Here is a 17,586-nt window from a genome sequence, read left to right on the forward strand (position 1 = left end):
GCTTCAGTAAAAGCGCGTACATGTGAAAAGTACCTTTGGTCCGTAGTAGTTAGACCTTGGAAGTTGTGCCTATGGTTTTGGACCATAATGTCTCGACGGACGTGTTGATCCCTAGTTTCGAGGTTGATGGTATTGTGTTTCTATGGTTTTGGCTCTTGGTATTGAACAAGGCCTAAGGCTATATAAGGAGAAGATCACTAGGCAAAGGAGTATGGATTATGAGTGTCTGACGCAGTGAGAGGATCTGGTATTGCTGGTTATCTGTTCGGGACGCTTGGTAAGGGTCGGATCTGACAGCAAAGGCAGAAGTAATCATTTCTAGATCTGCACGCGGGTTGCCTTTGGAGAAAGCGCGTATACACGCGGTTTTGGTACAGTGAAGTAGCGTATGCATGATAAAGGTTAATATTTCAGGTTGCTGCTGATTCTGGTGGTTGTTGCAGAGTTCTGGATTCTGGTTTGGGTTCTGTGTTCTTGATGACAGGGTTTCAGTGATACGGTTGTAGGGTCAGCACCTACGTACTAGTAAATGGATCAGCTAGTACAAGAGCTGAGGGGGTTGTAACTCCCTTCCAGAAGTAGTTGGAAAACGAGAGAGGGTTGTAGCCCTCTGCAGGTTGTAGCCTGCGTACTGGTAAAGGACTGCACCAGTACATTGTAAAAGAAGTTTCTCATTAAAGAAGAAAGAGACGAATTGCAGCAGGTGGTTTTCACCCACATTGGGTTTCCACCTTATATCATGGTGTTCATGTGTATGGCTCTTGTGTGATGTTCTGCTCTGTTATACTGCGCCTGTTTACTGTTAAATTGCTTAATAATGTTCTGATGCATTTACCGAAGATTAAGCTAACTGAATTATAAGATCTCTGGGTATACGCTAGTTGCATTAGACACAGTCGCGTGTACACGCGGGTTCACTTATCTGAAGTCGCGTATATGTTTCTGAGTATGAAATTGAAAAGTTTTATCTGATCTGATAATACTGATTCACCCCCCCCCTCTCAGTGTTATTTCCAACACCCAAGTTCCTTTGAGAACTTGTCAGAACTCCCTCTTAGCTAGGGACTTGTCCATACATCAGCAACTTCTTCTTCGTGGGTCCTTCAGCTACTCGATTTTCTTCTTTCCTTCGATGTCATGAAGTCTTTGTTCGAACTTCCTTTTTGGTAGGGCACCATCCATCGATCACTTTCCTTCCTGGTTATTCATGTCATTGCTTCCTTCGTGGAAAGTGGCCTTCTTGTCATATATCAGGTTCTCTTGTCATCTGGTCATTCTTTGTCATCTTGTCTATGCTTCGGACTACTCTTCACATGGATGTTTCTTTGTACTTGCTTGTTCCCATGCTTTGATCTAGTAGCCCTTCATGACTTCATCCTGATATTGCTTCAACATTAAATGGTGCTTTTGTTGGATGGCTTTTTCATCATGACATCTTCGTAGAGTAGAATTAGTTATCTGCATCTTTCATATCTCCAAGGCCTTCATAGGTGTCAAGGGTCCTTTGATATTTTTCTTCCTTTGTCAAAGTTGTCATGCCTTCTTTCGGGAGATGTCTTCAATGTATCTTGTCAAATAGTGATTCTTTGTGATCATGGTGTTCTTCACATGCTTGATCTCTTTCTTCATTTGCTTCTTCATGGAGAGATTGGTCAACCACTTTGCACTCCTCGTGGGATCATTTCTTCATTGTTTGCTTCTAAGATTGGTCAGCATTTCTTCTTCACATGCTTCTTAGTCAACAATTTTATACTCCTTATGTGAGTATTTCCTTTTGTTGACCTTCATTGTATTGTAGTACATGCCTTTGAGCATGTCATTGGTGAAAGAGATTCTTCCCTACTTGATCATGTTATAGAACTATTCCCATGACTCAATAATATACATATAATAACATGACTAAACGTTGATGCATACATACCTCATCTTGATTCTCCTTTAATCATCTTAGATTCATTTCGTTGTCCTTGGTGAGGCCCTTCTTGCTTCATCTTAGCTTGCCTTCATATCATCTTTTTCTTGAATCCCATGATTGGGATTCCCAATGAGACATCTGCTTTTGTTTATGAATCTTCTTTTGAAGATTCCATCATAGGATCTTGAAGACCCTTACCCTGCAAATGTTTCTTTCCTTTTGATGATGGAGGTCTCCTAAGATTCTTAATCATGATCAATTTTCTTTCATTGTGGATGAGGTCCTATTCTAGTTATGCTCCTTCTACATGAATATCTTGAGCTATATCTACCATGCTCCTATATTCTAGAAGATATTTCTAACCTAGCATTTAGTTCTATTTATAAATGCTCCTTTTACATGAGTATTTCGAACTCTATGTACATCATGCTTCTAGATTCTAGAAGATGTTTCTAGCCATGCAATTTTATTCTATTCCTACATGCTCCTATACTACTCAAAACTTTGAAAGAAGACTTTAAGTAAAGAAGTAGACTTAGTCATAGTAGAGATCCGAAGGATCTTCCTTCTTTTGCTTCTTGTCTTCTTTTATTTCTTGAGTCATATGAGCTTCTTCCCTTTTTCTCTTGTTGTTGTTGTCCTTCTTAAGTTTAGGACAATTCCTTTTGTAGTGTCCATATTCTTGGCATCCAAAACATTGGATTTTGGACATGTCTTTGTTGTTTGTTCTTCGTGGACCAAATTTGCCAAATTTTCCCTTTCTCTTGGCCATGGTAGCAAATGCTTGCTCCTTTGATCCCACATCTTCCTTAGCTTTGAGTCTGGATTCCTCTGTCTTGCATAGAGACCACATTTCACTTAGTGTGGTAGCTTCCTTCTTGGCATATATGCTTGATGTGAAGTTACCCCAGTCCTCAGGTAGAGCATTGAGTACTACGGTTGTCATTTCTTTGTCGAACATGACTTCCCCTAGCTCTTGAAGTTGATCCCTCATCTCAGAGATTTTCATGAAGTAGGGAGCTATTCCTTCCTTTGTTATCTTCATCTTATACAATTCATTTCTTAGAGATATCACTTCTCTGACTATGGATACCGAGAATAGCTCTACTAGCTTATCATAAATTTCTTTTGATGTCTCAAATTTGGAGACATAAGGAATGAGAGAATCCTTGATAGATTCTATTAGAATCCTTTGAGCTCTTGTCTCATCCTTATTATACTTGGCTAAGGCTTGAGTTTGTTCCTTAGCAGGGATAATGATATTCCCTTTGATATGTTCTAGAAGTTCATTCTCCTTGAGAAGTAGATCAGTCCTCTTCTTCCATGCAAGGAAGTTATTGGTACCTACCAATTTGTTGCTTTCCTTGCAAAAACACATTGATGTATATTCAGAAAGGGACATATACTTGATAGATTTTGAAATGTAGTTAACTTCTTTTCTCCTTGAAGTCTTGATGGCTTGCTTTCCATGAATCTTGATGTTCCTCAAGATGTTTTCTCCAAGTGGGATTGGTTGATGATTTGTGGCTTGATGTAGGTCCCTCTTTGATCTGCTCTTCTTTGTAGGTGCCTTTATATAAGGCTCTTCTTCTAGCTTTGTAGTCTCCCCTGATGAATGACAAATGATAGACCTTCTTGTCCTTGATGTTTAAATTTGGGTACTAGAAGACAAGTGGTTCCCTAAGGGTTTGATCTTTGGCCTAGGGAAAGTGTCCAAATTTATTTGTACTTTTCTCCTAAAGTGACTTTATAAGTGATAAAGTCAATTTAATTTAAAAGTGACTTTATAAGTGGTAAAGTCACATTCTAATTTAAAGGTGACTTTATTAAAGTCAATGAAGAATTAGAAAGTGAAAAAGTGACTATGGAAATAAAAACCTAAGTGGGTGAGTTAAAAATAGAAAGTGAGATGCGTATAAGTAGTTTGATAAGTAGTTTCAGCTGTTTGGTGTATGTAGCCAATATGGACAGACTAGCAAAATTTTGTTTTTGGAATGCCTATAACAATCTAAGGTGGCCAACAGACCTGGTTTCCCTTAGGGGCAGGGTGAGGCCACCAGAACAATGTATATGGTTGCCCTGTTTGATATAATTGAAAAGAAAAAAGATGGTAATACCTTTACTTACAAAAAAAAAAATAGAAAGTGAGAATTAAATGCACATTTATTCTCATCCCTAGATCTAAATGAATCTCAGCCATTAGATCTTAGGGTAACCCAAAAGGTCATTTAGAGAGTAAAAGGAGAAGAGAAAAGAAAAAGATCAATTCATTCTTTCATGAGCATTTGAGAGAAAGAGAAGAGAGAGCAAGGGGAAAATTTCTGAGCAGTGAGGAAGTGAAGGAGAGCAGCGAGAAGACATTTCAGCAAATCTGGGCAACAACATTTATTGGCACACATCCCAAGGCAAAACCGTACAGTGGGAGAAAAGAACGGAAATCGAGAAAGAGGGACAACAGCAAGGGCACGAATTTCGAGGTAATCGTAATGCTAAAATCCGTATGGTCTGTACAATTCGTACATCAGGTTCCGGGCATGATTTTCGAGGAGAAGTTCAAGCATGGAAATCGAGATAAGTTGTAATTTGTGGTTGCTGGAATTCTTACTGTGTATTTTAGTTTCTCTGTAAAAGCATTTTCAGAAATAAAGAAGAGCTCTCAAACTAGTTTTCCCCAGGAGTTGTAGGGGGTTTTTCCAAGGTCACATTGACCAAAAATTACTATGTTATTTTCTGTGTGTGGCTGTCATAATTTTGCTGTGTTTTATTTCTGCAATTTCCGTAGTTGTGAAATCTTTGAATTTGTGTTTTTAGAAAATATTATCATCTCCAAATTTTAGAATTTTTATCATGCTTGGATTTAAAACTAAATGCATGGATTGATAAGGAAAAATTGATAACCGGAGTGGGGGTTGAAATTCTTCACTTGATGTGATAGAGACTTCTTGGCTTGATGCTTCAACTTTTGTAGATGTCCTTCCTTAATGAGTGTTCTTGAGATGCCCTTTCCTTGATGTGTCACCTTAGCTCTGATACCATGTTGAAGAATCTAGGGCAATGAGATGTAGAGTGATTCTTCGGGACTAGATAACAACTTGTGAAGTCTTTTTACAATTTGTCTTTGTTAGCTTAATCTTCTTCTTCTCTTATTAAGGCATGCATGTGTACATCATCAAACTGCTGTTAAAAACATAAAACAAGAACACAAGATATTGGCTCTCTGCCAGGGCCAAAACCTCTCTTCTCTTGAGAGGAAAACCCTTCGATAAGTTTTCTCTTATTGAAGCTTCTTTCTTGATCAATGCCAAACCCTAGACCCTTGACTAGAAGATCCTCCAAGCACAAGTCAAGTCCTTCCTTTTTCTCCACACTATGCTTCCCCGGCACTTTGTCCACCTTCTTCCGGCACTTCGTCCTCCTTCTGACACTTCGTTCTTCTTTCCATTGTTAGTAGTCCTTCTAGAAGAGACACTTATCTTTTGTACTTAGTGAGATCCTTCACCTAAGGATACTCCTTCCTTCTCTTGACCAACAGAGTTCCTTCTTGATGTATAGTTGTAGGCTTTGTGTGACAGCACTGCAGCCCTAATTCTCGCACGTGTGAGAGGTCTTGTTGATGTTATATGGCTCCTCTTTCCTTCGCTTGAGGTCCTTCCTTCTTCACTTGGATAGGAGGCCTAGTTTGTAGCCCAAACGATGAGGTATGTTGGGAGGTGACTTGCTGCTGTCCTAACCATAGATAGCCCTTCCTTTTCTTTGCACGTGTGGTTGGTATTGGCCCTAAAACAGTCCCAAAACCTTCGCTCTTCCTTCTTGCTTCTTTGTTGCACTAGAGGCTCCTTCTTTGTCCCTTTCTCGGCTTCTTTTTCGGTCCTCTATCTTCGCTGATTTCAAAGTGAGTTGCTTGTCGTTTGAGGGAGTGGACAGCCTCTATATATAGAGGATTGTCCCTCCTTTAGGCCGACTTGCTGCCTTGAGGTCGACTTGACTTCCTTTGCTTCGATGGGTGCTTTTAATGGTGCCATTTCTTCTTTTGATGGTGTCTTTGCTAGGAGGAGACTTGACTTTTCTTGGAGGTGTCTTCTTTGACTTTTATACATAAATATACATAATGTAACATACCCTTAAGGTCTTCAACATAATTCTTGACTCTTTGACTCACCTATAGCACTTTAACATGTGCTAGGCCTACTTCAATGAGCAAGAAACTCATCGACATATATTATAAAAATAATATTTCTTCTCTTGAATAAATACAAATATCAAAAGTACATTTATGAAGACCGAACCTAGTTACATTTCCTTCAACAAACAAAAACATGTAGAATGATGAATTAGATATAAAAAGTGTAAAACATGGGGATTGAACCATATAACATCAATCATCTAGAAGTTATAATCTTCATCAACCACGTCCACAAGTTAGTAGCATACAACATATCGCCTCGGATGCGGGTGATATATGAGATGGGACAGGCGTGGGTGGCTGGACACATGCCGACCTTCGGCCATCACGTGGCACCCGCGATAAACACCAGGAAAGGACGCAGGCGGTTTAAGGTAAAGAGGCATGGGACAGTAAATGCCTAGAGAGGTAATTCGGCCCAGATGATGGCAACAGTTATGGCGGATGTGATCCCGAGCAGGGTAGGTGAGGACGATAGGGATAAAACAGGGTATGAACAGGGAATGTTGGTGGTTATGCAGACAACTGGCCTCTCTGTCTTCGTAGGGATATATTCTCTGTCTGACGGGCTCATCACTCGTTCGACTCTGGTAGCAGAGAGTCTGGTTTATCCCGCGGTTTGTTGGAATTCTTTTCCCTCAATGGTGAGACCTCGACAGCGTATGCTTAGCCGTCGAGGCACTTCCAGAGGGGGAGTCTCTCGCAAGCATGACGGGGACAATGTTGGCCATTGCTGCCACTGCAATATTGCTCGCTCTACTGGAGCTAACCCCCTCCATTCCAGTCAATTCTTGGATGCAGGGGCTTTGAGCTCAGCTACCTTGCCAGCCTTCGGCTCCGCCATCTTCAATTTCACCAGCTCCACAAATAATCCACGGATCAGTGCGCACGTCTCTATCCTGTTCATCGAAAATGCCCAAGACGATGATGACTCCTTGGATGAACAAAGGCAGCGGACGAATGTCAACCCGGGGCAAGCAGCGCAGGCTCCTGAAGCTGAGAAGGAGCAGGAGGTAAAGGGACCGGCTTCAGACCCGGAAAATGCTAAGCAAACTCAGAACGTTCAAAGGACGGAAACTGGGGAAGAGGTAGCGACTTTTCCCACCGATGCTAAAAGAGAAGCCTATGGCTGGTGCCGGATTGAGGAAGAGCAAATGGACGAATGAAGATGCCCACACACAAGGTTCTTTTGGCTTCTCGCCTGGTCTACTGGTCTTATTTGCTGTTTGTCTTTGGTTCAGTTTTAACCTCAAAGCTTATGGTCTCTTTTGCTTTCTGTTTTGTCATCTCTGTATTGGAATTTTTGTTAATGGATCGGGTAAGGACAGTCTCCCCTGCAAGGGATGAAATGGCGGATGCCCCTGCGTGGGCTTGCTCTGGTGGTCAATCTCCTTTTTGTCTGATGCCCATGCGTGGGCTTGCTCCTTTGTTCAGTCTCGGTTTTTAGTCTGGTGCCCATGCATGGGCTTGCTCCTGTGGTCAGTTGCGGTTTTAGTCTGGTGCCCCTGCGTGGGCGTGCTCTTGCTTTTGTGTTTGGTGCATCATCGGCTCTCGGGTGTCATACCCAGAGCCTGTTTCTCACTGGTTTCACCATGATGTATTTTCAACCTCTGTACATAATTTAATAGTTTAGTTTTTTACCGATAAAAAAAAAACATACAACATATCGAGTCTCATGATTCATCAATCTTAAAGTTTCAAGCTTTCAAAATTCAATATATAGCATTTATCATCATTGATCACTAAAGTTGTACTTGTAACCATTACCACTACCAAGTAACCAAAGTATAACAAAAAATATCTAACATGAAATGAAAAGTTTCAACTTTCACGAAGCATCATATTCATAATTCATTACCAATGAGTTATAATTGCCAACTTCAAACTTAAATTGTCATATATTGTTAACAATAAATATCATAATAAATATGAAAGAGTCAACAGTTATAAAAACTACTAGAAACTAGAAAAGACAAGTAAATATATTATCTATTGCTAATGTTTGGGCCTCTTGCCACGAGAAATGTCTAATTTCTGATCAGGTCATGGTGGTCTTCTAGGAGTCTCCTCCCGCATAGTCGCACAACGAGAACCAAACGGCACATGCCCTTGTGCCCTCCACGTGAGGATGTAGATGGAGGTGGTGGCAACAAAGGAACAATTGTTGGAACTCGAGCACTGTTACTGGATGGTGGGGGTAGCATGGTTGTTGTTGCTTCATCGTCATCTTTCAAAAGTTTGCTTCCAATTCTTCTAGATGTATAGTGCCATCCTCCAAATTATTGTCCTTTGGGTTGTTGTCCCAAGTCTTATATGATGTATCCTCAAAAAGTTGATCATAATATTGACTCAACAACCTCAAGTTGTAGTGCACATAAACCAAGCTTTCTGCCCGATTTTTATTGAGTATGTTTCAACTTTCTTCTCACGTTATGGATGAAGCTGTAGGTGCTCCAACACCTATTTACAACCTGTGAAAGCACTTTTTTTGCCAATTTTGGCAAAAGTCCCTGGCCACCATATGCTTCCCACCATGTGATAGCATCAAATATGTCTCTATCTTCCATTGCATGCAAAGAACCAAAAGAACCAGAGCAACTAAAGTATTTGCCTAATTCTAGACGCAGATTAACACACTCCTTATCAGGGACCAACTTGTCTAATGCTTTCATATATCCTTTAGGTGCAGGTTGGCCCAACCAAGATGTAGAGTAGTATTTTGGCATAAGGATATATGTCAAGGCCTGTAGTGGAACATTAAGTTTATTCCACTGTGCACACAAACAATTGTGAATCATTGTATACAAGTTGGGATCTTTTTCCTAAACAATATCTTTTATTTTCCCCAACATGTTATCCATCTGCTCATACACCTCCCCAATCATTGCTTTATTTGTATCTGCAAAATGAATCATGATATAAATGGGCTTGGTGAATTGCAAAACTTCCCTCACACGTGCCCAAAACATACCATCAAGAGCGGTGTCCTCCACCTGTTCAAAACCTTGCTTGTCAACTACAGTTGGAGCCCTTTCCCTTAATACCTGCCAGTGTTGACTTGATACCATGCTAGCCAATGACTCTCTTGCCTTCAAGAGGCGCCTAGAGGTGAGGTAATAACTAGCAAATCTAGTCTTCACAATCTTCAACAGCTCCAAACTTGAGGGCTTGCGGAAAAGCCCATGGGTATTGTTATGATTGGCAATAAATTTTATCACTCTTGCCTCTCTTGTACAAATCACCAATCCATCTATATTGAGGTTATTCGTTTTTAAATAAAATCATGCATCAAAAGGTTCATTGTGTGAACCAAACACCCAGACCAAAATAGGTTGGGGTATCTATCCTCAATAATTGCTCCCGCTACTTTACAATTAGAAGCATTATCAGTGATGACTAGGATGACATTGTATGGCCCAATACGTTCAATTGTTTCAAGTAATGGTTCTACAATGTTGATGGCAGTCTTGAACTTTTCTAAGTAATCATATGTTGAAAGGAAGATTGCACCATTATTAGGCACAGCAAGAACACTTATCAATGGCTTGCCTTTTACATTTGTCCATCTATCAAATACAATGGATACCCCATGCTCACTCCAAGAATTTGTCATTTTACCCAAAGAATGTGTTATTTTTGCTTTTTCATGATCAAGTCCCACAGTTCTAGCCTTGTCATACCCAGGGCTCTTATATCCTTTGAGGGCATCATTAATGGCAGAAACCATTTCATTCCAATAAGGTGAGCAAAGAACATTGAATGGTATTCCACATGCATAGAGAAACCAGTAAATTTTTGAATCCACATCATTGTTGCACCCTTTGTCAAGGAAATATGATATGGTTCTACGCCTTAAAGGGATGTTTGTTCTTGTGCCTCCATATCCACTGCCATGGGAGGATGCTGATGGAGTTCTTTGTGCATGTGATTGTGGGCTATCATGTTCAAAGACACCCTTTGATCTTTTAGATCTGTATTGGGCTTCCTCCTCTTCCCTTATGTATTTGGCTCTTTGTGGTGCTGACACACTTAAACAAGTTCTGATTCTTATTTGTTTATCTCCATCCCATGGCCTTTTCCCACAGAGGTGCCTTCTAGCACGGGTGTATGAACCTGTGTAAGTGTTTTTGCAATGGAGGCATGTAAATTTAGTGGTTCCACCCCCTTTCCCTCCTTCAAGCCTAGAAACATATTTCCACAATGGGGTTTGGTCTGGTTTCATTTTTGTGCCCTCATCATCTCCACTCTCCTCTTCCTCCTCACCAAGGTACTCCTCTCCAAGGTTTTCATCAAATCCACTAAAACCCACTTCTTCGTCCTCTTCATCATGATCAACCCTCCTTCTTCTACTCTCCAACACAATAATAACAAAAAACGGAACCAACAACAAGAGAATGCCAAGCCATATAGCCATGATGTTTGAAGTTTTGAGCCTGCAATAAAATGGAGGAATGGGAATGGGAAAGAGAGGAGAGAACATTTTCATTTAGCAACGAACATATAAAAAACACAAATGCTAGATTAGAGTATACATCCTACCTCTTTGGCCTTCAATCCCAAGCTCCAATCTCCCCTTGCAAGCTCCTCAAGCTCCCAATCAACCCTCTCAAACTCTCTCAGTCCCCCTCCTTAACTCAAGCTCTAATTCCAAAAGCCCTCTCTTGCTCTCTCACTGTGCAAATGGTGAATAATGGGACGGGAGGAAGGCCTCTTATCTTGTTTTTCCCTCCCCTTCCTTGTCTGTGTATCGCGCTCCTTTTTCGCCGACAAGACCGAAATTTTTAAGGAGGGAGCGGTTAGGAGCGTTCGCTCCCCAACCGCTCCCTCCTTAAAAATTTCGCTCCGAGAGTGAAAGGGAGCGGTTAGGGAGCAAACGCTCCCGACCACTCCCTCATTTGCTCCCTAAAAAACAGAGAGTGCAAATTTTTTTAGGGAGTGCACTCCTGAGGTCACTCCCAAGCAGAGCGCGCTTTGGAACAAATTCGAGGGAGGGTGGCACTTCCCAGCAGCACTGGACTTCATAATGTATATTTGGTCACTTGATGTACTTGTATTTATTATTATAAAGCATATTTTAAATGCTAGAGTCAAAAGAAAAAAATATTTTGAGTCAAAGTCCCATTGTGACTTTTAAAAGAAGAAAAATTGAAATTTTTGAATTGTAATTTTTGGCTCCAAAAGTTGTCAAGTCAATCTCCCTCCAAGTCAAGTCGGCCCTGGCAAAAGACACATCCATTCGGCCAAGACAGATCACTATATAAAGACAGTTCAACCTCCTCCACTTAGGCAATTCGCATCTCTCTCACAAGACAATTTATAGGCAAGCAAGTAAAGGACAAGAAGGACAAATAGGACGAAGAAGAAGACAAATTGGTTCTCTTTCTCTCTCTCATAAACTCGCACATGTGGACACAGTCTCTTTCTTCTAGTTCACAATTTTTCTGGGCATTTTGTTGCAGGGGGCAAAATTTTGGGCAACTATAGGGGCCGAAATTCTAGGGCAACTGGCCGCTGCAAGGAGGCTGCGGTAGATTCATATTTGGAGTTTCTTGCCTTCTTGGAGGGTTGACCACTTCCTTGATTTCCAGCATTCCTTTTACCATTGAACATGCCATTCCTTTGATTGCCTCGGGAGTGATTTTGATCATCGTCATGACATGAGTCCTTTTTATTAGGGCACTCCCTTGCATAGTGGCCCATTTTGTTAAAATTGTAACATCTTCCTTCTCTTCCACCCATCGATCTAGCCTTTCCTTTAGATTTAGCCCCGGAATTGTTTCTCCTTTTAGCATGAGGGGAGAATGCAACGGGATTGCCTCTAAGTGCAGGCATTTCCTGCTCTTCCATCCTTGTTTCTTCTTGAATACATCTCGCCATCAGTTCCTCAAATCCTAGGATTACATTACTGTTGAAAAAAGTGGTTTTGAATATATACCATTCAGATGGGAGCCCTCCGAGAGTTGTGATAGTCATTTCCCTGTCAAGAACGACTTCCCCAATTGATAGGAGATCATTCTTGATCTCGGTGATCCTTAAGAAGTATGCTTGCATACTCTCATCTTTGCCCTTCTTAATTTCCTTCAGCTTATTTCTAAGGAACAAAACTTGATTTGCATCATTAACTTTAAATAAGCGTATCAGTCTATCGTAGATTTCCTTGGAGGTGGTCAGCTCAAAAACATAGGCCACCAGGCACTTGTCGATAGAGTCCCGAATGATCTTCTTTGCTTTGACTTCTCCCTTGGTCCACTTGTTCCTAGCAGCAGCTGATGCATTTGATGGAGGGTCAACGATTCTACCCCTCACATGGTCCAACACTTCCTGCTCTTCTAATGTCAAATCGAGAGACATTTTCCATCCGTGATAGTCAAACTTCTCATGAAGCTTGTCTTCAGCATGGACAAATCCCAATGCGGGGAAACCCTTTGATCAATTCTTCTTTAATCTTCAATAGTTCAGCAGAGAGAAATAGTACAATTCAGAAATCTGTAATTTTATAACAACAGCAGCAAACCCTAAATCAGCAAAGTCAAACTTAGTCAAACAGCCCCAGATTGACCCCTAGTCAACCTTGAAGAACTCAGTCTTCAACAGCGAACTTCGGCAGCCCAAAACAGCCCTTGGTCAATGGTCAAAACAGCAGTCAAAGATCAGAAGATCAGTAGTCTGCAGTCAGCCCTAACCAGTCAACGCTTTGGTCAACGCTGGTCAACGCAGCACCCAAACAGCCCTTGGTCAACGCTTCACAAAATAGTCCTTCGCTTGGTCAATGCAGCCCTAGAAAAGTCAACGCTGCCCTAAACAAAAAATGTGTCCTTCTTCTTGCACGTGTGAGAGAAGCTGCTCCTTCGCTGGCCCAATGAGATGAGGAGAGAGAAGATGAGTTGAGATGAGATGAGTGGATAATGACTCAACCTCACTTGTACTTATATGATGTGCTGGGCATGTGTGTCACAGATTTAGCTGCTGGCCGACCTTGACAATTTGTCGAATAAATACAAATAAATTCATATCTCCATAAATACTTGTTGGAATCGGATGATCGTTAGATCAATCCTACATCTCTCTACAATAGGAATCTAGGAAAAATATCAGCTGCCATAAATAAAACAACCCACATGGAGTTTGGCCCTAGTTGCCAATTTTAACAAAGGCAGGGTTTACTGGTGTGCTACATTGCTTGGAGATTGTTGTTCTCTAGTTTGTACTACCTTTTCTAGAATATGGCAGTGCTTGCAGGTTCTGGCTTTATTCACTCTTTGAAAGATTCAGGTGCAACTCTGTTTTTTATCAGGTTAGCTCACTATCTGTATTTTGTACCATGTGGTAGGATGAGCTACAGTATAGCTCCAGGCCAATGGCACTCTATTGATCAAAAATCCCCAATCTCTAGATCCCATAGCTTATTCTGGTTTTATCTCAGTATTATGGACAGAACACGCTCATTACAGTGTTAGTCCGGAAATCACTACAAATTTAGTAGCATTACAAAATAGGTTATGATGTCCATTGTATATACCCTTCCACTTTTTCTTCTATTGTTTCTAAATATTCTTTCTATGTATATAAGATGTCTTTTGCACACAAAAAAATCAACATACTCTAAATGTGTAACAGCAACCACATTTCTCACTGTTACTCAGAAAATAATCAGCTACAGTGGCTTGGTATCACACACAACCCTCTAACCCAAAACAAAACAAAAAATTCCTTTTGCTACTATACACTAAGGGAAGAAAGAAGTTACAAACTGAAAAGTGATCCCCCAGTTCAATGCGCCCTCAGGAGGAATCTCTCCATTTACTAGTGTAACTCCGATCAATGATGCGCCCCTTAGAGAAGAGTGGCACACTTGGAGTGTAACTCCTAGTGTTAATCTTGCCACCCATGTAAAGAGTCCCTCCTAGAATAGTTCTCCCTCTTTAGCATGTGTAACTCCCAAGGATATGAATGCACCCCCACTCAATGTGGAAAAAGTCGAAGTTGGGATTAATTCGGCAAGGGTCCAAAAGTTGAAAAACTCGTCAAAGTCGGGAGTTTTTTGAAAAAGTCGGCAAAAAGTCGGCAAAATTAAAAAAACACAAAATTATTCATTTTTAATTTTTTTTTAAACATCTAGAGTATCCACAACATCAAATAAATGCATTTCCACATAAACATGTAAAGAAAGATAATATATAATATGTATATGAAGTCTAATGCTACATCACATATCAAAATAGTGAATCAACTCCTGAATTTTGGGTCCTGTCTGAGTCTCAACTCTCAAGAGTCAAAATATCAACAAAAAATATAATAAATGTATATCATGAGTCATCTAAAAGTCATAAAGTAATCAGTCACTGAGATCCTCTTCCCCTTTTAATTTTTGTTTCCGCTAATTGTATTAAGAAATAAGTCATGCATTTATTCAGTAAATTGTACTCTGCTTGGGTAATAAGGTGTTAGGTGGTAGGTCCAATGAAAATTTACAGTGAGTATCACAGTAGATGTGAAAATTAACGCTTGGTGACTCCAAGCTGGTTATTTTCTGAGAAAACAGTAGATGTCAGATTACTAACCTAGCCTTGGCATCTATTATTCAAAAACTCTTGGAGGTAAAATCCACTTCTGATACATAACCTTTGCCCACATTTTCAGGGAGTTCACCACTAAAGAAGATTCTCTTTCAAAACGTGCTCTCATTGCAGGAAGGATCTTTGTTGTCACAAGATTTCACAGGTACTTTGCTCCTGTCTGAAAAATGGGTTCTTTTTTGAGGCACTGGTTTTGTTTTTTTGGACAGGTTGTTGCTATTTGATCTTCATGACCTCCTCTTCGTTGTTTCTTTTGGAAGCATTCAACAACTGTAACAATGTTTTTGATGGTGTGGGGTTCTTTCTACGGAAGACTGTTGTATGCATGTCATTTTGGTACTTTTGTAATCTTTTGAAGGGGCAGTGGCTGTTAGAGTCTAGATCACTGAAAGCCTGGAGGCTTAGCCAATGTATACTTTGCTTTCTAACTAGAAATATGAAGTATAAAGATTTGTTTTTCCTTGGAAAACAAAAACATATCTTAACCTCAAAACTAACAGATGACAAATGAGACTGCTATGCTCGCAAGAAGTATGACAAACAATACAATGCAATAACTTTAAAATGCATGGATGGAAGCTTCAATTTACAGTGTTTTCACCTTTGCGACCTCTTTATCCGCAGCCTGGGAAGGGAGGCAGACTTTTTGGGTCGACTCCCGATTAAATCGGGAGTATAAGGAAAAAATCGGGATTTTTTCCATTGTGAAAAAGTCGCGAAAAAGTCGGGGTATTAAATCGTTTAGTTCAAAAAATCGCGTTTTTAGGATTAAATCGGGATTTTTTCCAGACTTTTTCCACACTGCCCCCACTCCACAAGGTGTAATTGCCTGCACTAATGCACACACCACATGTAACTCCCTTTGACAAAAATAGAAAGACGACCATAATAATTATTCTCCAACAAGCCAAACAATTTGCTGCACAAATCACAGTATCTGAATGGAGCTGCTCGACATGCTATAGCTGACGGTGATTTAGAAAGATTTCTGAGCAAAATGTAAACTAATAAAATTAAGTTACATGAGGAGTCTTGCACAAATGAGATTGAGATATTTATGCGTGTCACGTGACAATTAACTTAGCATGCAGTTGAGCCTTGCATGCATGTTATTGAGATCATGATTCATTTGGCATGCAGCTCCTTGTAACGAGTGTAAAGGGCTGATATAACCAGCTAAGCACCCTTTTAGAAATCTGGATTAAATTCTTATATAAATTTATAGGCAGATCGATAAAATAAGTATATTTTCCATAGGCATAAACTAGTGTATCCTAGATCAGTCCTCCCAGTGGACAATTAGTGGAGCTTAAGCCTCTTGAATGGTCTGCCATACTTTAATTTCATGTTGCGATGCTATTTTCTAGTTAGGCAGATTTATATTCAACAAAGAAAGAATTATTGTTGGTCTATTTCAGTGAGTCTGTTTTACAACATTATATTAAGCTGGGCTCTGATGATGATATAAAATTCAACAAATTCAAATTCAAAGTTTTTCTGGATTGACCAACCAACCATATGGTCATGTTTCAACAATAACAGTGATTGAATAGTTATGGGAAGTAATTTGCCTTGGTCATATGAGGTTAAAGCCTGCTGTTTAATGGCAATAATGATAAGTAGACAGATCTATCATTCTAAAATAGATGGCTTCAACAGTGCAACGACCTAAAGAATAAAATCTTGGCTGCTTCTTACCTTAATAATTATAATCTTATCTTAGTCAACATCCTAAAAACAATGAAAGACCTGACTTTATATTGAGCAGGATGTATGTTCACATCTTGGCCAAAGAAACAATAGATGAACTTCAAAAACTATTAGAAAATTTGAGAAAATCCGATCTATATTTCGAAATCTATCTAGGACATGTTGAGAAACTTGCTCTACGTAGATAGTAAGAATGATGCAGGGGCTCCATTTCGGCTGTGGCAAGCTCCAGCAACCATAGGCAGGCATTGCAACCATAAACATAATAAACTCAAAGGACCTGCAATATTTGAAGATTGGGGAGGTCATTTCAAGGACAAGCTACAACTTTACCTGAGGATTTATCCTTCCTTGTTTCGGTCCAGCTCATCTAAGTTACAGTTCTTAAATTTTTGTATTTGGCCACTCAAATAACATTTCTGAACATCCCTCTTTTTGTGGTCATTGATAAACATTCAGAAATCCATAGAGTCCGGGCACCTCTCGTATTATTGTCCATATTGTTTGTATTAGAAGATTTATACTGGCAGAAAAGATCGAATTCTGAGTTATGAAAAGTGTTAAGTGAAACCAGTAACATAGAGAGAGTTGGGCCATTTGATCGGAAGTTTTTTGAAGCTTCTAAGAATAAATGAATGTGAACTCTTCACAACAGTTATGACATTAGATGACAACTGAATATACAGCAAAGTAATAATAATGAATACACCCACAGTTGAGGATTGATGCAATTACATTGTCATATTCCCAGATCATCATATCTCATGTCTGCATAGGTAGGCATGCCTTTTCTTCAAGGAAGAGGCAAAATAATAGGTTTTAACTTTTAACGATTCACCACTCCCTTAAACAACTTTGTAAGCTCCCTTTGGACAGGTGCGTTAGAGGTATCCCGATCAAAAGACCAAAATGATCCAAATTCGCAAGTTGCTGGTTGATTCCTCCCAAACCTCACAATGGCTGTGGGTGCTTAATAAGCATGAAGTTACCTCTCAACCCTGAGTTTTGACAACGCTATCAAACAGTACTATAAAGGTCAACCCATGCTTGTGCAGCTAATCGAATACTAGAACTAGAACTTTATGCCATTCCTTGGGATTCTGAAACAATAACCCAATGTTTTGCACCCGAAGCAATTACAGCAATTTGCGCTCTCGTTGTTACTTCGTTTTAAAACACTTGCTTATAATTCAAAACCTAAT

The 17,586-nt window shown here is 40.0% G+C and overlaps 1 protein-coding gene across 7 annotated transcripts in view; it reads right to left on the reverse strand.

Moving 5' to 3' along the window:
* Positions 1–17,586, reverse strand: part of LOC149139322 (WPP domain-interacting tail-anchored protein 2-like) — a 62,717-nt gene that overhangs the window by 44,281 nt on the left and 850 nt on the right. The gene's annotated exons all lie outside the window — the stretch shown is intronic.

Source organism: Pinus tabuliformis, chromosome X (genome assembly GCF_031772625.1).
Source record: "Pinus tabuliformis cultivar Carrire ecotype Pingquan chromosome X, CPIR1, whole genome shotgun sequence".
Lineage (NCBI taxonomy): Eukaryota > Viridiplantae > Streptophyta > Pinopsida > Pinales > Pinaceae > Pinus > Pinus tabuliformis.